Below are 24,142 nucleotides of genomic sequence, written 5' to 3' on the forward strand. Positions count from 1 at the left end.
AGCATAGGAATGCAACATTCTGGATATTATTGAGACAGTGAAAAGGGCCTGTGTAAACAAAAGCAGATACCTGAGATATCTTTCAGAAGCACCTTCTTTCCTTCCTTCCTTCGTCGCTGCAGAACTAAGCAGGGCGCCTTTTTCTCGTGGCAGCTGAATGCAAGGGCAGAACCGATATCCATAAATCAGCATATTACTCATTTTCTAGCACTGCAGCCTGACAGCTGTTACAAGAGCACATTGTTACGAACTGTCAGGCGGTGAAGCACAGTGCCTTTTACAACATATGTTGACTTTTATCTAATGTTGTTTCATAATTAGCCCCAGGGAGTCAGAATCTGGGCATCCAACTGGCTGTATGATCTCAGCTAACCTTTGCTTCCACTGGGAGAAAGTGAGAGCCAGGAGGGAAGGGCCCTCTGTGACTTAAGGTTGCGGGGGTGGCAGGAAGCAAGAGACATTCTCTTTTAATGCCTTAATTCTATAAACTCTGTCAAATATATTCTAAAATTCTCAGGGTTCCTCAGCAAGTTGGAAGGCATAGGAAGGAAACCTCTAGAGCAGACCTGTCAATTAACCCACAAAAATGCCTCGGAGGTTTTTTTTGAAATATTAAGCAGTATATAAATGCTTTTAAATCATCATCCTTATTATTACTATTGCTATTGCTATTATTTATACCCTGCCTTTTCCTCCAGGCTGGGACTCAAAGCGACTTGCACAAATAAAAGGAAATGGGTAAAATGAAGAAAGCTAAAAACACATAAAAGATAATCAATAAAAATTATTAAACCCTAATGGAATTTAAACAATATATAACCAAATCTGTTAAAAACATATAATAAAAGCACAGCACTTTTTTAAAAAATAGGGTTGCTGTTGTTGCAGCTCCTACCTTATTACTCCTGAATCCAGATCTGAAAATTATTGGGAGGGGGGCTTCAGAAAGTATTCCCCCACCACTATTAAAGTACAAACTAGAGATGTTTCTAAAATTCTCCTCAATGGAATTCCACCTTTGATTATGGATTGACAAATGACTGTCCTCCTCTATCAGTTGATGGCAACTGTGAGAGGGGAAGAGTGTTCAGGTCCTGCTTTAGGACTTCCTGTAGGAAGGACTTCCTGTTTGGCTACTGTGAAAACAGGGTGCTGGCCTGAACCAGCAAGCTCCTCTTATGCACCAAAAGTGGTACATAAGTGCAACCTGAATCAAATTCCTCCCCCATCCCTCCTGAAAATGTAACCCTGATTTGCTTTTGGAAAGTGCTCAGCTGCAAGGGCAAGCAAGTTTCAGAAGAGAAATAGGGAGGGGCAAAAATTGAAGGCTGCCTACACATTACCTCCTTAAAAATGCAGCTAGGCTGTTCTTTTCCTCAACTCAGATAGAAGCTAGTTTGGGGAGAAATGCATCAAAATGCAGTATTTTGGATGGATATACGATCAATACAGATAGTGGCTGACATCATGTGTATCCCATTTCCCAAACCAGCAGTGGGAGTGCATTGGATGCAGAATAAATAGGAGTCAAAATCGATCTATTTTTGGGTGTCATAAGTTCTTTCCATCCCATGTCAGTATCACTATGCAATTAAAAATAAATTAATCTGTGAGCATACATACAAACAAATCCTTTTATTTTAAAACTTTTATTGAGTTATGAACTGCATCAGAACAACCTCTGAAAGCCAAGGGATGTTTAAATTTGCAACCTAGTTGGTCCACTGGGGGAGTCAGGCACTGCCCCATCGAGCTCAGTCTGCCCTCAGCTACCTCCAACCCTGCCTGCCTTCTTACCTAGAACCAGTCCAGGGGGTGGCACTGCCTGTTAGCTTCCTCCTCCTTCACCTCAGTGTTGCCCTTGTAGAATCCAACAAAAAGGAGGAGGCTGGGACAAAGCTAGAATCCTGACTCACCACTGACAAACCCAGATGGGGCAGATCAGACCAGTTTCCATCAAATTCTGAATTCCTCCTAAGGCTAGGAGACACTCGCCTTACTGCTGTCAGGGGGATTTTAAACCCCGCTGGCCTTTCAAGTAAAGCTCCTTTGGAATCCTGTTCCATCAGAATAAGTGTCAGAAGTATTCAGAAGGGGGATGTACTTTTGAGCAATCCCTTGCTCATGAAGGCTGTGCTACAGCAAAACTGCGGTAAATCCAAAGGGATTAAACAGTCCGAAGGGAAAGAATGAAGGATCTTGGGCTGAAATCATAATTTTAAAAATCTATAAGGTGTTTTTCCCTATCCCCAAATCCCCATTCTTCCTTGAAATGCAGGTGTGTGTGTGTTTTAAATCAATAACATACCCAGTTAAATATGGCTCTCCCTCTCCCTGTCTCTCTCTCCTATTTTTCAAAAGCCAGCTGGCTTGTTGCAGCAGCCGATCCCTTTGGCTTACCAACGGTGGCTACATAATTCATAAGCTCCCTACTAATACACAAATACTGTGTCTCCCCGCAGACCATCTCAGGCAAGCTTGTCTAACTGTTGACTAGGAACCACAAAAAGTTGAGGGAGCGCAACAGGAAACATGAAAGCTCGTTGGCTGGGCCTTAATTGTGAATTACGCAAAGCGGCCCTGGCTCATGAATTATACAGGAGGCCCCGACGCGCGAGGAGACGCGGATGTCGTTCAAGCAATGGACTTGTTTATATGTTCTGCACCGGTGGCTTTGAACTATAGCTCCCTACTTAACTGTAACATCCTCATTTTCTTTGGAGCCAAGAAAGAAAAGAGGAAGATATTCCCAGCTCTGACAATATTTCCTCCTCCTCCTTCCCAGAAGGCTATCTCTTACGCGCACACTCACGCATGCATGCGTGCACACACACAAATCTTCACCTCCTGTTGAATACAGAAAGAATCTGAAGAGCCATGTTTGATGGCAGTTACGACACCGGGTGAGAATTCGGGGGGGGGGAGGAGATGCTGAGCACTTTTCAGTTGCCTGGGGGACACTTTTTGCTCTTCATTTTTTGGGTCCATTATCTAGCCATGAAGCTGGAAGAGCTTTGGGAGGTGTTAAGGGTGCTGAGAGTTGTTAGGAGACCCCCCACAACACACACATAGACAATCCTCTCGTGGCATAGCTGTCAACTTTTCCCTTTCCTTGCGAGGAATCCTATTCAGAATAAGGGAATTTCCCTTTAAAAAAGGGAAACGTTGACAGCTATGCCTCATTGAGCTACAGCTCCCGGAGTGGTCTAAGTACATTCAATATTACAAACATTAATTACATTGGGAAATGATGGGGAGTCTACTTTATTTTATTTTATTTATTTATTTATTTATTTTTACTTTATTTTACTTTATCTTAGTTTAGTTAGAAAATATGTGGAAAAAGTAATTTAATATTTAACTGTAAATTTATGTAAGGTTTTTTTTTCTTTGTATGTGTGGATTTAAGATACTATATGATATCTATGAATTTTAATAAATTAAGTGGTCTAACAGTCAATCTCTCCTCCCAGGGAATTCTGGGAATTGTAGCTACAGTCCCCAGAATTCTCTGGGGTCAGTCACATGCTTTAAGTGTATGGTTGTGTAAGCAGACATACAGTAGTCTAACACTCTAACCACTACACCATATCACACCAGCTCTCACTTTGGGGCCAAGTAGGACCTTTTGCCCAACACACATTTTGACGGGTGGGTTGGTATTTTCACCACACTGAACCGCTGATTGGTGGGACTAGATGACCTACTGTGTTGCTTCTATATGTAACTTGAGTCACTTCTGGCAATTGGGTGCCGGTTAGGTATGTTTCAGCCAGGTGACATGCTTTAGGATGATGGGCTGTCCCCGAGGTTTGCTCTCGAGGCTCTGAGGCAGGACAAGTGCTACTTTTGAAGCCAATCTGCCTCATCCATCTGGAGCTATGGGGCCCTAGGGGGTGCTGGTGCAGCAAGGCCTTTTACTTACCTTTATGATGTGGTCTGGAAAGCAAGTCAGCCATGCCTCCATTTCCAAAGGCCGGAGTTTAGTCTAGCTAGTGGCTGCAGTTTTAGTTCTATGTTGATATCAGTTAACCCCCATTGCTTCCTTCTACAGGGTTTCATCCTAAACAAAGAGGTCCTAGCTCAACGTAGTCTGTGTATCTCTCAGTATTTGGCCATCTGGTGTCAAATGCCTGGGTAAACAGGAATGTTTTCCAGTTCCTCCCAAAAGTTAATAATGAAGGAGACAGGCGCACCTCACCAGGGAAGGCATTCTGCAACAGCCATTCTGTAATCCCACCACATCTGGCAGGCCTTCTGTTGTCTATTGCTGTGCTCATCACCCATACCCTGTGTCAGAGCTTGAAGGTTTTATTTTTATCAGTCGTGATTGACCAATTGATAGACTCGCCCTTTTGTCTTGTCTTTTCTTTTTTTTCCAAGAGGATACGCTAATGGCCCATCTTCTCATCTTCTGGTAATGAATTAAGTTAATTATTCATTATGATTCATAATGAACAAGACGATGCTTTAGCTTCTGGGCCAGCCGGTCTGCCTTGCAGGATTGCGAGGTTCATCTTTCACCCGTACGAGAGGCCACGGTTTCCACTTTTAAAGCCTAACAGACTATTACCATAATCAGATGAGACACAATCCATTGCAATTACCATCTCTTCTGCTAGCTTCCTCTCCCTCATTAATTTTTTTAAAAAAATCCAACCTCCCCTACAAGTTTCTGCTTGCGGAGTCTGCCGTGTTGGGTCAGATTCAGCTACCTGCACATTCAAGGGATACAGAGCTCCATCCTTATTTTCCATAGAGGAGGCCACTTCAGGTTCTTGACAGCTGCTAATGGGCTACACAAATAGGAAAGGCTTGCCACTGCAAATGGCAACAGTTAAATAGGGAGAAGCTGCCCTGAGCCTAGTAGTGATGGGGGCAAGGCAAAGGGACAGCCTTGGGAATTCTGCCAGTCAGGCGTATAATGACAATGCCCCAGAAGAATGGCAAAGCAACAACCATAAGATGAGCTGCGGGCTGGAGGCTCATCTAGTCCAGCCTCCTGTTCTCACAGTAGTCAACCAAATGCTTTCGTGAAGTCCTGAAGCATGACCTGAGTTGCAACAGCAACCCTCCCCAGCAGCCGGTGTCCAGAGTAGGGATGGGCAAATATGTCAATTTCAGTTCCTAAGATATTTCCTTACCCTCCAAGTGTCCCTATTTTCCAGGGACGTCCCTGATTTAGAGAAGCCATCCTGGTTTCTGATTTGATCCCGGAATGTCCCAATTTTTCTTAGGATGTCCCTATTTTTGTTGGAGACATGTTGGAGGGGATGGAGTTATCCGATCCTTGAGCCATCTGAAGGCAATCCTGTACAGCGGGGACACCCAACTCCCAAGAGACTGTGATCTACTCACAGAAAAAAAGCTGGCAGTGATCTACCCATTTGGGAAGGGGGGGTTTGCAGGTCAAAGTTTAGGGAGGAAAGTTGAAACTGTCAGCAAAAAAATGATGCCAATTTTGGGGAGAGCAGCAACATTAAACGATAAACAATATCTGTGTGGATAAAGGAATTAACTATTGAAGTTCTCTGCTAGCTTTCACATGAGTGTTTAAGCTTAGATCACGTGATTAAGGTATTCAATTGCAAATCTCCATTTTGAAAGGGAGTTGCCTTTGTCTTTTGTTCCCAAGCACAGGGAGGGAAGGTTGTAATCATGATGCCTTTCCAGGAGCAAATAGCCTTCACCAGGAAAGCTGGCTGTGGGAAAGACAGAGCTTTGATTTTTGCTCTGATCATAGTTATGTTATGTATTTAAGAAGAAGATCTTATGCTTGAATGTGCATTTGCTTTGTACAACTTTCTGGATGCATTGTTGATTGTTTTGTACCTGTTTTGAAGAAGTTCTGGTTAGTAAAGCTGGACAATTTTTATTTCCAAGAGGAATCAGTTTTATGCATCCAATTATTTAAAACTGTGCAATATTAATATCTGCAATAGAGCCTTGCTATGGGTCAGCATGAGGCATTTGGCTTTGTGAAACAAGAGGCAAAATGGTACCTCCTCAGTTCCACAGGCAGAAACCAACTGGGTTGGCAGTTAGAATCCTTCTTAAAAATTACTGCTCCGGAAGGATGTTGGATAGCTTGGGTGGTGCAAGGCAGGCTATGTGGCAGTCACAAGCCACATGACCTCTGCAGCCCCATCCTCCAACACCTCACCTCTACCTCCCCAATCCCCAGCATGCGCCACCTAAGGCAGCTGCCTCACCCTCCCCAACAGCAGAACCAACCCTGGTGGGTAAGTAAATAAACATAGAACCAGGATGTAAGCCAGTTCATGGGATCGATATAATTAAGTGATAAAGTTCTTCCTTGGACTTTGTTGCAGACTCAGTGGTGGTGGTGTATATGGGCTTAGAAAAAGAGCACATGTATTTCTGTCAGGTTACCTGTCTCGCCTCTCTGCCACTTTGAGGAAGGAAGAGCCCCACCCCCCACTGAAGCCTGGAGTGGTAGAATCCTGGAGAAAGTTTCACTGCTGACTTTGCTAACTGTATAAACCAGCCCATCGATTCTTTGTCGCCTTTGCTGCAAAAGGGCACTTGGATTCCATAATACGATAAGCCTTTTCCCATCTTGCCACACACAGGCTTCTTAGCCAAGGATTTTGGTATTTTAAAAGGGTGGATTTCTTGAGGCATATATATATATATATTTCTGAGACAAACACAACTGGAAAGGAAAACCTTAGGCTAAAAGCTTGAGGGAACAAAATGGGGTGGGTAGGAAATGCCTTGTGCATTTTGCGAGAGATTAGGGCCAACGTAGTTTTGTCTTAAGCCACTAAAGACTCCTAAAAGCCCCAACGAAGACTGTGAGCCTCAGAAAACCCTCGCAGGGCTTAGGAAAGAAAAGTCAATTTAAAGTCAGACTAAAGCCTTGCTTAAAGAGTTGGCCGGGTTTTGCTCAGGTTCAGAGAGGTGGCAAAGGAGGAAGTCCATGGGGAGGGGTTTACTTCCTGGGAGTGTTATGAAGAAATACTTTTGTGGCTCTGTTGGGTACATGAATATTCACAACTTTGATAGCGGGGCATTCATATATTATGAACAAATATATCCATCATTGTCATCCTACAGGAGAATATTGCCTGATGAGACATGACCAAGAACAAAAATACTTCTTAAAAATTATTTAGCAGTGTTCCTCAGCCATCAGTGGTGATGGGATTCGTTGTCCAACAACATATGGGGACCCCGATTTGAGGAACACTGATCTACATGATGCTGAGACATGGCTGGAAGCCAATGTCTGGGGTTTGGAGTTTTTGCACTCAGGGGAATGGGGGGGGGACCAGTAGCTGGCTCCAATTTAAAGTGCAGAATTTATACTTCAAAAGTCTTAAGTGGTTTGGGCCTGAGATGACTGGACTATCACTTTTACCCTTATTAACTAGCTCGCACTCTCAAGATCAGCAACAGAGGTCTCTCTCACATACCCACTTCCCAGAACTGTTAAGAATGCAATCAGTATTTGTTGCTGGGTTGCTGTTTTTTTAAGTCCACAGATACATGATTAACATTTTTTTTTACATTGCTGTGATGTTTCCTTTAAATTGAGATGAATGCAAGCTACATAAGTGATGTAAATAGTCACACAGCATATGCAATTTACATCTAACAGCAGGCAGCGAGACAAATAATGTGATGTTTGGCAGAAAGTGACCTGCAGTGGAATGCAAACAGTGGTGGCTGTGACAAATGCAAGTCAGAACCACCTCCTTACATCTGTCATGAAGGATAAGATCATCAATGGTTGTTTAACATGGTGGCTGTGTTCTACCTCCACTGTTTTATGCCTCTGATATACCAGTTGTCAGGATTCACAACTGGGGAGAGTGCCATGGCAGTCACATCCTGCTTGTGAGCTTTCCATCAGGGAATCTGGTTGGCTATTGGGAGAAAGCAGTGCTGGACTAGATGAGCCTTTATGCCCATTCAGCAGATGGGCCCTTTCTCATATTCTTCTTTGCTTTGTGCCTGGTGAATTCGCACACTCCAAAAGTTGTTCTGGTGCTTCTCCCACATTTCGTGGAATGGTGGCAGGATAAATCATCCCCCCCCCCCCCCGGACTGAAGTAAAACCTTATAATTTGTTGAGCCGCTTGTTTAACCAAGCTGAAATCTTCTTGATTAGGTTTGTTTCTTTTGCTCTGATAAAGCAAATGAGAGGTTCTTTAAAACAAAGTTTAATGAAATAAACCAAAGTTGAGATGAACCAATAAAATGAATTTGGGCTTCATTAGGCAATCAAGCTAAGTGAATTAAAGCAAATAAGAGACGCATTTTATTCTCTTGCTGAAATAAATGCCTGTGCTTGTGACATAGGAGTGGATTAAAATGTTCTCAACCCTAGCTAGGTCGTGATCTAAGCTCCTCCACCTGTTAAGTCTTTTGTCACATACCTGCATTTTACAGCAAGATGATCCCATCTGGATCTGTTGCAGGCCTGAATCTGTTTCAGTTCTTCCTTATGTCTTTGATTTGCCGTGAGGCCCTCCAGACTGATGGGTTTGTTGGTTGGTTGGTTGGTTGGTTGGTTGGTTGGTTGGTTGGTTGGTTTCATGAGGTGTGTTGTCCTACATGTCATTGACCCATTAATAGCATGCTAGGAGCAGATTGAAAAGGACCATCCACATAATCATTCCCCTTTTTTGGTTGCAGTGTGACGCTTCCCCAACATTTCCATAAGATTGTGATCCGGAGGGAGTCTTGCTTTGTTCTATTACAAAAAAAATAAATCGGTACGTTTGTGGCATTAAAAAGCTACAAAGATTTCAGCAGGATGTTACAGGACACAGATGGAAAATAGAACTGCATGTCCATCCTAACCCTTTTTGTAGATGTAAGCAGCATCGAAAGTGGGATGAGGCATAACCGCCCCAATACCTTCATGAGCACAGATCTTCACAAGTGCCCAATAAAAAAAGGGCATCTGCAGAAGACCTCTGTCCTGCCTTCCCCTCCTTTTGAATTCCAGTTTAATTTAGTGATTTTTCTCAAATTAATTCTGGACTTGCAGGTCCAGACCTGGTGAAGCTGCAGGCAAGGTGCAGGCTGAACATCATATTAGTTGTGAGAAAACACAGGACAGCAGTACTGGGATCTAAACAGGCCACAACTTTATTGATTACAGATGTCAGCAGGTTTGGGTGTAGGCATTGGGTGTGCATCCTGAAATCAACCACCACTTCTTCATGTGAAACATCCACACACAATATTAGAGTTTGGACACATTTTGTCCAGGTTGTGCTACTCAGACAACATCTCATTGAGGCCAGCCGCTTCCCATGAATGAGCATATGAACAACACATGAAGAACTGGAGCCTGTAACAAAATGTTGCAGTGTGAAATGCTCCAGCCAGACAATCATGCCCCCCCCTCTTTTTTCTACAACCAGCTGGATTTTTCCACACAGCCCATATTGGGATTCTAGCAGGGTGGGTGTTTTTTAACAGAGTTTGTAAAATCCGAATCATTATTGAGCTTTTTTTTAATCTTTTATGTGATTTTAAATATTGTTCTATTCTCGTGTAAACCACTCTGAGCTTAAGAAAAGCAGTATGCAAGCATCTTAAATAAATCAATACATGAAATTTTAATCTCAGACTCTGGCAAAAGATTTGAGGGATATGAGAAGAATAATTCCCTTCCTTCATGCTTGAAGGAAGCAGCAAACTTGAGGGGGAACCCAACATTTTCCTTCTATTGGATGTGAAAAATCTACAAACCCTCATCTTCATGCTCCCTTCTGACGGAGCCAGCAGGTCTTCCAACTGTCAGTGCAGTTACCCTCAAAGTTTGAGCCAAGCCAAGCTGAGCACAGTTTCTGTTGAAGCCCCCAAAGATTTAATTAGTTAAAGTCTTCTCCTCTTCAGCCAAAGGAGCTTCCCAGAGCAGCTTGCAAAGATCAGTAATAACATGACCACTGTCCTCAGGCTTCCAATCTAAAAGACACAAGATCAAAGGAAAATGGTTTGGGAGGGAGGAGGAAAAAACAAACCCAAGTACTTCTTAACCAAATTAGGAAAAGCTGGATCATGTTGGATGAATGCATTTACCAATCTTTAAATACATTTCTCAAGATTCATTGGGAGTGGCTTTTATTGCTCTGCGGTTGACAGCATGGCACTTCGTTCGTGCCTAAAGGTGTTTTACAGGTGGTGGGAAAATATACCTTAGTTATTACATGATCTTGACTGACATGAGCCCTTGTCCTCCTGGAAGTGCCCTGACTTAAGCGAGGTCTGGGATAGCTCAGTCGATAATGCATGAGACTCTTAATCTCAGGATCATGGCTGGCATTGCTTTTCCTCCTGACTTGGAGCCTTAGGCCTTTACATTTACAAGGTAGGGCTGAATTGGTCACCTATGAACCTGCACCATTGCAGAACCTTTGCTTCCATATTCAGGGCCTTAGCCAGGGTGGGGCAAATACTTTGCTGCCGCCACCATTGGGGCAGTGTCAGTATGCTGTCAACGGCTCCCGGCTGGTTGCCCAGGAAAGTATAAAGACAAGGGAAAGTTTCTTACAGTCCTTTTTTATTTCATCTTTGTAGAGAGAGGATACAGAACCCAGCCTTTTGGATAATGGCGTTGTCCCAAGTGAATCTCCACCCCCCATCTCTTCCACTTCTTCATTCCACCCTTCTACAGGTGTGGCAATGTGCCCTCTGTCTTTGAGCTCTTTGCTCTCCTACTTTTAAGGCTCACCAAGTTCTGGGAGATGGAGGGTCTGGAATGCTTTCTAATGACAACATGTCAGCCAGTTGCTGCTCCAGCTCTGCCTGCTCCTCCTCTCCCATTATCTCCCAACCTTTCCCCTCATCTGCCTCTGAGCTGTGACCTCCCACAAACCACTTGTAAAACTATAGTGTGGTACCTCGGGTTACATACGCTTCAGGTTACATACGCTTCAGGTTACAGACTCCGCTAACCCAGAAATAGTACCTCGGGTTAAGAACTTTGCTTCAGGATGAGAACAGAAATTGTGCTCTGGCGGCGCAGCAGCAGCAGGAAGCCCCATTAGGTAAAGTGGTACCTCAGGTTAAGAACAGTTTCAGGTTAAGAATGGACCTCCAGAATGAATTAAGTTCTTAACCCAAGGTACCACTGTACTGTCTTCCTCCTTCTCCTCCCTGGGAGGGTCAGGATGGGGACGTGGTCTCCACCATTCCTCCTCTGCCCGGTCCCTGACAGGCAATTATTGACCCCATCATATGGCAGCTTCCATTTAAAGCTAGGGTGGGTGCAATGACGCAACAGCCCTCTCTCTCTCACAGAAATGTAACAAACCGTGAGGTTATTCAACAGTGCTGTTGCTTTTTATTAAAATGTATACGGTCTCAAGTTATAGGCTGTATGCTGTTCAGGCTCAAGGTTACTTTCTTTTACACAACTTTCATAGATCAGAGTTCTCCACACACACTTCAGGGACTTAGGGTTTTAACTGGACTGTTTCCCTTACAGACTCCCAAATCCTCCTTGGCCTCGGAATCACTACTGCCTGTTCCTGTCAGAGTATTCCCTCTGAGGACCCTTTTTTCCTATAAACACCATGTGGGACTGTGTCTTTTCCATTTTAACAGGATTCTGCGATTCAGAACCTTAGAGCGTATACTGAGAGTTCTCAGCTCTCCTCAGCTCTACCACCTGTCAGAACGAACCATCCTGACAGAATCCCTCTCACAGACCAAATCCCTCACACACAGACTCCTCACTCCACTCCAACTGCCTCCCTTGGAATTATGGCTGATCAGGAGCAGTTGCTAGTTAACTGTTTGCTGGCGGGGGGGGGGGGGCAATGACTCAGAAAACATTCTCAGAAAATGTTCTCAGAAAACAAACTTTTCCGTCACAGTGGGCACCTCAGACACAGGGGCCAAATGTGGCCCTCCAAGTCTCCAGTTGCTCTTGAGACACTTCCCAGCCCACACCCTTCATCAACCCTGCTACATCAGCCACAGGCAACATGGTCAGTGGTCAGGATGATGGCAGCTGCCTCCAGCAATATCTGGAGGGCACTAGGGTGGACAAGGCTGAGCCAGAAGATTTCTTTCTAATTGGCCAGCTGCATTGTTGACCCAAACAGGACAAGTTCACATTCTGCATTAATCACATCTGTGCCCACAGTCAGTCCTGCCATAGAAACTTTAAAAGCTGCTTTAGTCAGGCTCACTGGTCCATCTAAATCAGTATTGTCTGCACCATTGGTGGTGCATCTCCAGCCTGTGGGCCAACTTTGGCCCACCAGGAAGTCTAAGGTGGCCCATGGGGCCTTTTCCCCCAAACCATGCCCACCTGTCCATCTGCTGACACTACTGGGTGATGAGCAGGGAGACAGAGTTCAATCCTTCTTAGGGCTGCTACACCAGCACACTTCCTGCATGGAATGTGCTGGTGAAGTGGACCCCTGCAGCCAGCAAGAGTGTTTCCTCCATTCATCAGCTGGTGAGTGAAGGATCCAAGGCTCCTCACTTTGGCTGTATGCACCTGTTCCCCTGCCAAAGAGAGGTGTGGGGGTTTTTGAAAGTCCTTTTGTAAACAGCCTTGCACCACTCAGGGTTTTGGAGGTTCAGAGAACAGCGCTGGGCTGTTTGTAAAAGGGCTTTCAAACAGCCCTTTTGCTGTGTCTTGAAGTTCCAATAGGGCTTCAAAGCTCAGTGTCACCTGATGTAACTGCCCACCTATCAAATTTGGCCCTCCAGGGCTGAGCTGTCACTCAGGACAGAAAAGGTTCCCCCGGCCCATCCCTTGTCTACACTGACAAGCACTGGCTCGCCAGAGTTTCAGGGGTGGGAACATTCCCAGCCCTACGTGGAGATGCTCTTGGGGACTGAACCTGCAGCCCTCTGGATGCAAGGCAGGTGCTCTACCACTGAGCTGTGCTCCTTTGCCAAAATACTCTGGTATTTAGATCCTTTGTTTTAAGATGTGACCATTCCCCCATCATTTCCATGCCCCCACCCTCCCCCGCAAAAATCCTGAATTGTGTTGTATGATTCATCCACGGAGCAACTTGAACCAGAGGAATTAGGTCCAACTCTGTTTAGTGATGGCACTGGAATACTAAAGTCAGCAAGGGAGTGTTTGCCTGGAGAGATTGGGAGTGGGGCGGGGGCAGGGAGAGAGTGTTCAGTTTATGTTTGTCAGAGTCACAGAGAAAAATCTAATTAAAGATGGCGTCCGAGCTTGGCAAGAACTGTAGATGGTGCCAGAATATAAAACACAGCTCCTACCCACAGATCAGAAGGCAATATTAATAAACCCATGGAGAGGGGATGGCAGGATCAGCCGGTAATATTGATAAAATGCAAAGCAAAGACAAAGCGTCCAGGGAATATTGGATGGCAGGACTGATAAAAAATGAAATAGGGGCCATTTCGACAGGGGTTGGTGACAATATATCTCCGCCTCCTGCCAGCGTTGCTCTGGTCATTTTCCGGGAGGAAGCATTCATTCCATAGCAGGGAAGGGGGAACCTCAGGCTTGGAGAGCAACTGTGCCCAGAGGCAGAGCTAGCTGCTCCAACACCGAGAGCGGTGCATATGTTGTGCACCCAGGGGCAGGGCTAGCCACCCATGGGGGTGTGGTGAGCATCCCAGGCAGCGGCACAGCAAAGTCACCCCCCCAGGGATGACACGCGGGATGGACCGCACCCACCTCACCCCCTTCCTCCGTCAGTGACTGTGGCCCCCATTCAGCCCTCAAGACTCTCCCCAGGCCATGCCCCTCACCCAGTCCTGCTTTGCATCCCCCATCTAATGTTCTTGCATGGACGGAGTGTGACCTTGAACTTGGATCATGCCTCTTGCTTTCTTGGCTGGAAGATAGAGAGTGGGAGATGTGCCTATAGAATCAAGCCCACTGTGCAAAAGACAGCCGGAGTGGTGTAGTGGTTAGAGTGTCAGACTAGGACCTGGGAGACCAGGGTTCAAATCCCCACTCTGCCATTAAGCTTACTGGGTTTGACTTTGGGCCAGTCACTGTCCCTAAGACGGTGCTACCTCACAGGGCTGTTGTGAGAATTAAATGAAGAGGTGGGAAACCATGTGCCCTATAGTGAAACACGATAAATAGTAATAAAGATGTCCTTCGCATTTGTCACTCTTTCCACTCGTTGTAACAGGCTATATATGCCTTCCTGGCACCTGTAGGGTATTGGTGTGTGTGTTTCTTCTGTTTAGGTGTGTGTGGATGAAAACTAATATTGCCACAACTTTGAAGTTCTCGAGGGTGTTTTGTGGGGAGGGGAGGGGTTGTTTGCCTTTGTGTATGTTCAATTAAAGGTATGCAAATTTAAAATTGCCTATCCAGATGGCAACCATACAGATCGGCAGCTCTGAAACACGATCACAGTGAGCCACCCTTAGTTTAAATTAAAACTATTCAAGCCACAGCTTGCACAAGCACATATTTATGGGGAAGAAATCAATGCATGGTGGTTTATCCCGGCTTATTGCTGCTTCTGGGCTGCAGGGGATCGCTTAGAAAACCTCCATGTACAGAGCCAGTATATCTTTGATTACCAGTTTTCTGGGGTGGGATGGTAGGAATAACAAGGTAAGCCCACCTTTTTATGTTCTGCTTGAGATCTTCTAAACACACACAGAGAGACACACACACACACACAGAGAGAGAGAGAGAGAGAGAGAGAGAGAGAGAGAGAGAGAGAGAGATGAAAATAGATTGATCGATTGCAGGGCCACATAGACACGGATCTGATCCAAAAAAGAGAATTATTAAGTTCATGTTTTCAAATACCTGAGAACCGAGTGTCACCTGTCCATTTCTGATGGAAGTCCCTCTTCCCCTGCAAACAATGATTGAAGGATTCTGTGGCCTTGTTGCCTATGCAGATAGTGCTTCAAATTGACTGCAGCAATGGCATTATCGTCACATTTCAGGGGGAGGGTGGCTACAGCATCAGGGGCAATTTGAACAGCAATTATGAGCTACACAGGACAAGAGGAAGAGGCACATGAGCCCAGGGATCATGCCCACCTGTAATTTCGGTGCATGAATCAAACTCACCAGGAAGGGAAGCATGTATTGAGGCCAGGTGTCTAAATCTCACCCTCTTGAGAGCAAACTGCTTTCCTGCAGGGGACCTTTTCCTGTACAGTGGTACCTCAAGTTACATACGCTTCAGGTTACATACGCTTCAGGCTACAGACTCCACTAACCCAGAAATATTACCTCGGGTTAAGAACTTTGCTTCAGGATGAGAACAGAAATCATGCTCCGGCGGTGCAGCAGCAGTGGGAGGCCCCATTAGCTAAAGTGGTGCTTCAGGTTAAGAACAGTTTCAGGTTAAGAACGGACCTCTGGAACGAATTAAGTACTTAACCCGAGGTACCACTGTATCCAGTTTCCAGAATTTCTAGAGGAGAGCTAGCATGGTGCAGTAGTTAGAGTTTTGAGCTGGGAACTAGACCACCAGAGGCCAAACCCTCACTTTGCTGGGTCATCAATTCTCAGGCAGCAACCTGCCTCACAGCAATGTTGTGAGGATGGGAGGGAGGACCTCCATGCATGGCAAATGGACAGACAGACAGACAGACAGACAGACAGACTAGCTCCAAAGCAGAATCACTGACCTGAAATGACCAGCTTATTGCTCAAAATGCATTCTGATCCAACCTAACAGGACTAATACATTGGAGGAACGACCGTGGTTTGAGCATCTACCTTGCATGCAGAAGGTCTCAGGTTCAATCCTGGGCATCTTCGAGTAGGATTGGGAGAGATTCCATGTCTGAAACCCAGGAGGGTTACTGCCGGTCTGTGTAGACAATATTAGCTGGATTGGTGAGTTGACACTGTCTGCTGCACCAGTTGGGTTTCTGTTTGCTTCTGCTTTTGGGGAGCGTGGCTCAGCTTTTGTGCTGAGCTCCACTCCCAAACTTCTAAACTCCTCCCATAGCCCCACCCCAAACTGTTGGCTCTGCCCCCCAGGTGTCAAACTGCTTTCTTTAGAGAGCTTGCAATGTGTGGTTTCTAGGGGAGAGAGGAAAAGAGGTGCCATTCTGCAAGCTGGGCCGCCCTTCCCATTGTCCGGCATGTTGTGATTGCCTGTCTTCATTCCGCGCTGGAGAATGCAGAGGGGTCAGGCGATCAGCTGCCCTTGCTTTGGGCTCTGGGCTTGGATAACAGGATTTGTCAAACAAAAGCACAGACTGCCATGCAGCGGGGAGGGGAGGGAGGAAGATGAGCAGCGATGGAAAGCCCAGGGCAAGATGAGTCCGCATCAGGAGAAGAAGAAAAGGCGCTTTGTGTCATCTATTCTGTGCTCCTTTTTTCTACCTTCAAAGGGGCTTTTGTGTCTGGTAATGTGAATAAATAGTTATCGGAAAGGAATGACCCCCCCTCCCCCAGTCTTGCCGCCTTGTCTCGAAGCTGGTAATCGCTACGGGAAACAAGGTGGAGGTGGGAAAGGTGGCAGAAAACAACATGCTCCGGGGGGAGGTGGGTTGGGGGGTGCTTCAAAAAAGCTTATTTTTAAAAAATCACCATAGCTTCATTAGACTATCTGTTTACTGAATATCCATCCCAATTGGTTTGTATAAGGTTTGCAGGGAGGTTACACAATGATTTCTATTTGTCAAACATTGGTCCTCATTCGTTTCCACAGAGGTTATATGACATACAGCCAAGCAAGCGATATCTCATACATTCCAGGGCATTTCTCAAATACTCTTCTTATTGAAAGTGGGGGGGGGGGAGAAGCCATGGGGTTGTGGGATGATGGGTTTGTTGCACAAGACTGCCAAGTAAACATCAGCCGTGCCACCTGAATTTGCAGGCATGTGTTAGACTCCCACCTGAAAACAACAACAGCCTGGGAATGCCCTATGACCCTGCCACAGACAACACACCTTGTGTCGAGATGGCTAATGTTGCCAACTTTTCAGGTGTCTACTATAGCTGTGCCTGTAGCAGCAGCTCAGAGCAAATATTGGCCTTTGTCTGCATGCTTTGGAAAGCATCACTTGATTTTTGCAGATCAAGCTTCAAGTACAGTGGTACCTTGGGTTAAGAACTTAATTCGTTCTGGAGGTCCGTTCTTAACCTGAAACTGTTCTTAACCTGAGGTACCACTTTAGCTAATGGGGCCTCCCACTGCTGCCGCACGATTTCTGTTCTCATCCTGAAGCAAAGTTCTTAACCCGAGGTACTATTTCTGGGTTAGCGGAGTCTGTAACCTGAAGCGTCTGTAACCTGAAGTGTCTGTAACCCGAAGTACCACTGTACATGCACCGGAGCAAGCCGGGGCTTTTTTTCCCCCCAGGTCAGTTGGCAAACTGAAAGACAAGCTGTGTGGCTGACAGTATGTGCTGCCTCCGACACAGCCTGTATGTGCTAGTGTGCACCATCAGTCCAAAAGAATCTGATATAAGGCAAGAAAAAGATGGCAAACTCCCACTGGGAAATGCTCTTATAACTTTCCGATGTGCAAATGCAGTAAAATAAAGGTAAAGGTAAAGGTACCCCTGCCCGTACGGGCCAGTCTTGACAGACTCTAGGGTTTTGCGCTCATCTCACTCTATAGGCCGGGAGCCAGCGCTGTCCACAGACACTTCCGGGTCACGTGGCCAGTGTGACAAGCTGCATCTGGCGAGCCAGCGCAGCACACAGAACGCCATTTACCTTCCCGCTGGTAAACTGGTAATTTATCTACTTGCACTTTTGGGGGTGCTTTCGAACTGCTAGGTTGGCAGGCGCTGGGACCGAATGACAGGAGCGCACCCCGCCGCGGGGATTCGAACCGCCGACCATGCGATCGGCAAGTCCTAGGCACTGAGGTTTTACCCACAGCGCCACCCCTTATGCAGTAAAATAGCCAGTCTTAAATCCAGGGCTATTACCTCTAGAGCCCTAGGAAATGAAATGGCTTAACAGAGAAAGCCAACCACAGTGCCCTGTTAAATGCAGCCACTAAACTGGTTGCTGTAGTTAAACAAGTGCAGACAGCCGCTCAGGCAGAGGCGTGTCCCTGATGAAAGTAGCGATTGGGTGGAAAGTTGCAGCGGGTCATTTGCTAGGGAGGGGAAGAAGAGCAAGTTCCGAATAGTCAATGAACAGCTTGTGGGTAACGCTCAGCTCATTAACAGGCCATGCAGGGAAGCAAGGCAAACTGAGGCAATGGTGCCATCTGGTTGCAAAAAATGGGCAATAGGCTTGGCCCTGGAACAGCTGCATCTTTGACATTACATCACAAGCTAACATTATGTCACGTGCAGGTACATTTAAATTTTATTTAATCTGGCTGCTTCTTGTTCAGATTTCTTTTTTTTAATCCTAAATTTGCAGATAAAAGCTGCTCAGAGCAATTTATGGTGTGGGAAGGGGGATCCTGGCTATGTTCCTGCTCTCTCTCTCAGCTGCTTTTCCAAACCAATACCTGGAGCCTAGCAAGGAGCAGAACAGCCAGGCAGGGGGATTTGGAGCACAGTCCTGACTCTCCCAATGCAGAGTTACTTTGCAGTGGGATGCGGGGGAGACAGTGGAACCTACAACAAAATGTTGCAGTGCTGAACATTCTTGCTCAGGGTCCCTTCCACCCAAGACAGGCAACCATCCAGTGAAGCTGAATGTTGGGAGATTTAGAACTGACCAAAAGAGGTGCTACTCCACACTGCACAGAATTAAAATGTGGAACTCACTGCCACAAGACACACTGATGGCCAACAACTTCAGTGGTTTTAAAAGAGGATTAGATAGATTCATGGAGGACAAGACTACTGATGGCTATGAATCACAATGGCTGTGTCCTACTGTACCTCCACTGTCAGAGAATGTAACCTCTGAAGGTTAGTTGCTGGGAATCACAGGTGAGCCAAGCGCTGCTGTTGTGCTCAGGTCCTGCTTGCAGGCTTCCCACAGGCATCTGTTTGGCCACTGTGAGAACAGGGTGCTGGATGAGATGGGCCTTTGGCCTGAGCCAGCAGTGCTCCTACTGGGTTCTGTCTCCTGCTGAGGACACCCGCCCTCCCTGTGTTTTGAGACAAGGAAGCCATTGCCTGTGGCTTTCTGAAAAGGAACACCTCAGTCAAAATCTGCAACGTGGCCCTATTTTGAAGGTGGCCAACATGGAATTCCATGAGCCCATGTCCCCACCAGCCTTGCAGGAAGAAGATTGTTGAGACCTTTTCACCTGTACCTGCTGCCTGTCGAAGAAGAAGAAGAAGAAGAAGAAGAAGAAGAAGAAGAAGAAGAAGAAGAAGAAGAGTAGTTTGGATTTGATATCCCACTTTATCACTACCAGAAGGAGTCTCAAAGCAGCTAACATCCTCCTTTCCCTTCCTCCCCCACAACAAACACTCTGTGAGGTGAGTGGGGCTGAGAGACTTCAGAGACTAGCCCAAGTGTGACTAGCCCAAGGTCACCCAGCAGCTGCATGTGGAGGAGCGGAGACGCGAACCCGGTTCACCAGATTAGGAGTCTACCGCTCTTAACCACTACACCACACTGGCTCCTCCTATGTTGTTTTCCTTGCCTCACTTCGACTTTCACTTATTTGTTTGCTTGCATTCCCCTCAAACAAGGGTCCAGGACTGGGCGGGGGGGGGCAAGCAAAGAAGCGGAAGGAAGCACCTGGGCAGGTATTAAAGATTGTGGCATTGCAGATGCTTGGGGGGGGGGGATGATTTAAACATGAAGTCAAAGACGATAATGGTGTTGTCAGAGCTGCAGTGTTAACACCAATCAATAATTCACTGATACACTGCTGGCGTGCCTTCAGCTATCATGTCCGCCTTTGGCAGGCGGGGGCAGGGGGGAACGGGTGCAGTAACAGGCAATTTGGTCCCTCGTGGCCTGAGGCTCATCTTCAAATGGAGGCTTTAATGACCTTCTGCAGCTTCAGATAGGGAGGAATGACAGAATCGACTGACACTAGGTAAATACCGCCTTTGGTTAAATTACATAGCCTTTCTGCGTAAATTTTGAGTTGGTGGGTCTGGGCCTGAAATGGCTTCATCATCAGAACAGAAGAAGATCCCTGCTAGATCAAGCCAATGGACAATCTAGTCATAAAATCATAGAACTGTGGAGTTGGAAAAGGACTGTGAGGATCATCAACCTCCTGCAATGCAGAAATCCTTCACCCAACATGGGGCTTGAACCCACAACCCTGAGATTAAGCATCTCGTGCTCTACCAACTGAGCTAAGTCCAGCATCCTGTTCTCACAGTGGCCAACCAGATGCCCACAGGAAACCCTCAAGCAAGGAGGGTCCAAGCGCAAGAGCCTCTCTCCTCCTACGGGTTCCAGCAAGTGGTCTTCAGAAGTGTTACTGCCCCCAACTGTGGCAATAACCAGGAGCGGTCAGCACAGTGGGGTGGGGCTGCCCCACTGCCCTCCCAACAGCAGGGTCACTCCTGCATACCAGAGCAGTGCAAAGTGGGGCAGTGGGATGGCAAGGTGGGAGTTGGATGGGTGCCCAGCAGAATGAATCCTGCATGGCTACCGGTGCACCCACATAACCCTAACCCCACCACCTGCTCTGCCGCCACCCCCCACTGCCCTGGTAAATGGCAGGCCCAGCCAGCAGAGTTGTAGCCCGAAGCAGACAGAGCCCATTCCCAAGAAGGAAGTGTAGGTTATTAAGAATGCAGTCAAAGCAACAATTCATGTTTTGCTAGATAGGCACATGATAGGAGCTGAAGCTTACAGAGTTTTCCTGCTAGAGAGAGCTCTGAGAGAGGCACTCCCACTGTGCCTTGACAGGAAAGGCTATACAGTATATATTATTCTACCAGCCTGAACACACCCTCGCCTTCTTTCCAACTCTTTCTGCTCTGCCAGCAATATGACAACATCTGCATGTCTGAGCTCCAAACTGGGGGCACTATTTTAAGCTAGACTTAAGTATGTATTAGGGATGCTGGTGGCGCTGTGGGTTAAACCACAGAGCCTAGGACTTGCTGATCAGAAGGCTGGCGGTTCGAATCCCCGCGACGGGGTGAGCTCCCGTTGCTCGGTCCCTGCTTCTGCCAACCTAGCAGTTCAAAAGCACATCAAAGTGCAAGTAGATAAATAGGTACCGCTCCGGCGGGAAGGTAAACAACGTTTCCGTGCGCTGCTCTGGTTCGCCAGAAGCGGCTTAGTCATGCTGGCCACAGGACCCAAAAGCTGTACGCTGGCTCCCTCGGCCAGTAAAGCGAGATGAGCGCCGCAACCCCAGAGTCGGCCACAACTGGACCTAAAAAAGGTCCCTTTACCTTTTTTAAGTATGTATTTGTAACTGAATTACCATTTTAAGCCTGCCTGAACAAAACTGCTGTATCTGTTACAAGTATTCTGAATGAATAGATGTTTATTTTTACCTTTTACAACACTGTGATTGTTATTTTAAGGGGGAGAAAAGGGGGAAATGCTAGGAAAATCCAGCCTGACTTAATGCACCTGGATTGCTTCAACTAAAAGGCTAAAACTAGCCTATCCAACCTTCCCTTTTAAGCTGCAAAGGGATGGCACTCTGTTGAACTCACAAACATGAGGAAGGGGCTGTTTTGGGGTTAGGGGAAAACTGTATTTGATTATATGTTGTTCTTATATTCAACTAATAAAATATTCAAAACAAACAAACAAACATGAAGAAGGAAAGATAATATCTAATGAATATGTCCTCTCCTAACATCTATTCACATCCCAACAGGAAGAAGGTCGAAAGATTCAGGAACAACAGAAGAAAGTCCTTCTTCACACAGCAAATAGTTAAAGTGATGGAATTCACTCCCACAAGGAGGAGTGATGGCCACCAACTTAGCTGGCTTAGGCAAATTCATAGCTACTAGCCACAGTGCCTATGTTCCACCTCCACTGTCGTAGTGAATGGGATGAGGGTGGCGCTGTGATCTAAACCACTGAGCCATTTGGGCTTGCCAATCAGAAGGTCAGCAGTTCGAATCCCCGCTACGGGGTGAGCTCCTGTTGCTCTGTCCCAGCTCCTGCCAACCTAGCAGTTTGAAAGCATGCCAGTGCAAGTAGATAAATAGGTACCACTGCGGCAGGAAGGTAAACAGTGTTCCCATGCGCGTTGGCTTCCTTCACTGTGTTCTGTTGCGTCTGAAGCGGCTTAGTCATACTGGCCACATGACCCGGAAAGCTGTCTGGGGATAAATGCCAGCTCCCTTGGCCCAAAAGCCAGATGAGTGCCGCAACCTCATAGTCACCTTTGACTGGACTTAACCGTCCAGGGGTCCTTTACCTTTACCTTTCTTATTGTAGGCAGTATGCCTCTGGGTACCAGTCGCTTGGAATCACAGGTGGAGAGAGTTGCTGCTGAAGGCATCTCAGAGGCATCTGGCAAGGAGGCACCTTCAAGGATCGGGGTCAGGAGCATGCAACTCTGAACAGGCTCCCACCATCTCTGGCCTCCCATTCTGCACACAGGGGCAGCTTCTCAGTGCTGCAAGCATCGCCTTCCCAACAGGCCCTCTGGTCAGTATTCCACGGAGGCCGCCAGCAGCCTTGCGGAACCCGTGACCCACAAACGCCTTGATTAGCACTTCTTTTCAGCCCATTTAGCTACGCAAATGCCTCCGTCACGGCTGAGCGGCCACGTCTTTGCCACTTGCTTTCCCATTAATTCAGCGCGAAAATTGGTGGTGCCTGGAATACAGGTGGAGCCGCCGCCGCTGCTTCCGTCTCGGTTTCCTGACACCTGCCCTCCTTCTCCGCCAGAGTTAATCATGCAGGGAACAAAGATCCCTTTGAATCGCTTAATGACTTCGTTTCCCCGAGGCCAGAGAGAGAAAGCGTGTGCGGCAGCAGCAGTGGCGGCATCGCCAACCGCACTGCTCTAGCGCACGGTTGCCAACTTTCGTGAGGTATCTATGCTCATGAACATTTAATGGCAGTTTGATCTGCAGGCATTAACAGGCGAGAATGTTTCCTCTAATTCACCTGCTAATTTTCTGTTGATCAAACCGTATTTTTTTGAAAAAGGCAAAAGAGTAGTTCAGACTAAGTTTTATGTTGATCAGTTGGTAACTGCACTCCCAGCATTTAGCAACAAAAGAGTTATCAATACTTGTTCATTTTGTAATATGCTTTTGGTGTTTTCAATGAATATTTACACACACACACACAAAAAAATTTTCACACTATTTTAAATAAATTTTAAATTCACGTGCTTCTGGCTCTTTGGTCACTATCTGTATGCTCACTGGAGCAAATTAATATAGTCTGAATTAAGAACCTAGGTTTTTTATGTGCACATGAAGCCGCTGAGGTTATCTCTGCTTAGGGAAATCACAGTGTGTGTGAAGCAGCCTTGCAGGCCAATGATATAGCACATTTTGAAAGAGAAAGACAGGGAATGCAGACAAAAAGAATGCCCCTTAAAATAAATTCCACACGCCAACTTTAAAGACACTTTATTTTATTTTCACATCTCTAACCTCCCTCCTCTGTTTCTTTTCCAGAAGTTTGCTCTTGCAAGCCTGTACTGCCATCTGGTGGGATTCTGTGCAAGTGATCCCAGTTAGTCAGGGCTGAATTAAGACTCATAGATGCCCTGAGAACCGAAAATATTATAGTGCCCCCTTCTATATGTAATTCAAAACAAACACAATGCCAAACTGGAAAATTTAAATTGGGTGGTTGAGTGTAAGGAAGTCTAACAAAGCTTTGAATTTCCCCGTGATGACTACTGTGGTGTGGGACTTTTGTTTGGCTGGTTGTTTTTCAAAAACAAAATCCTCATTATTATTTTTTGAGCCATTATTATTTTGCTGATGCCCTAACAACATACTTGGTCCACCAATTGGGCAATCCACTGCAGCATTTAGTGTAGGCTCCAGATTTGTTTGAAAGGGGCTGGGGAATGGGCTGGGGAATCTCTGGCACACGAGACCTCCACATGCAGCCTATGAATCCATTTCCCCCAAACTGCACCCACCTGCCCCAAACCTGAATATTGTATTCAACATCAGGTGTGGGGCAGGCAGAGACATAGTTGGATTAGCAGCTTACCCCCGCAGGAAGCAGGATTGAACTCGATCCTGCAGGGTAGCAGGAACCCCACCTCCATGGGACAACTTTGAGAGGGGAGTTGGACAACCAACCACCAATCACCTGCCATTCCCCTGCCATCATTATTATGTCAGGTGATTGGCAGGGGTATAGTCCCAC

The 24,142-nt window shown here is 46.4% G+C and overlaps 1 long non-coding RNA gene across 1 annotated transcript; it reads right to left on the reverse strand.

Annotated features, from left to right (window-relative positions):
* Nucleotides 1-9,575: 9,575 nt before the first annotated feature.
* Nucleotides 9,576-16,655, reverse strand: LOC308464447. Its single transcript, XR_013980052.1, has 2 exons — nucleotides 15,692-16,655; nucleotides 9,576-9,948 (listed from the first exon to the last, which is right to left on the reverse strand). It is a non-coding gene; the product is annotated as an uncharacterized lncRNA (long non-coding RNA).
* Between the last annotated feature and the right edge of the window lie 7,487 nt (nucleotides 16,656-24,142).

The sequence above is a fragment of the Podarcis pityusensis genome (assembly GCF_964106645.2).
Source record: "Podarcis pityusensis genome assembly, chromosome: 15".
Lineage (NCBI taxonomy): Eukaryota > Metazoa > Chordata > Lepidosauria > Squamata > Lacertidae > Podarcis > Podarcis pityusensis.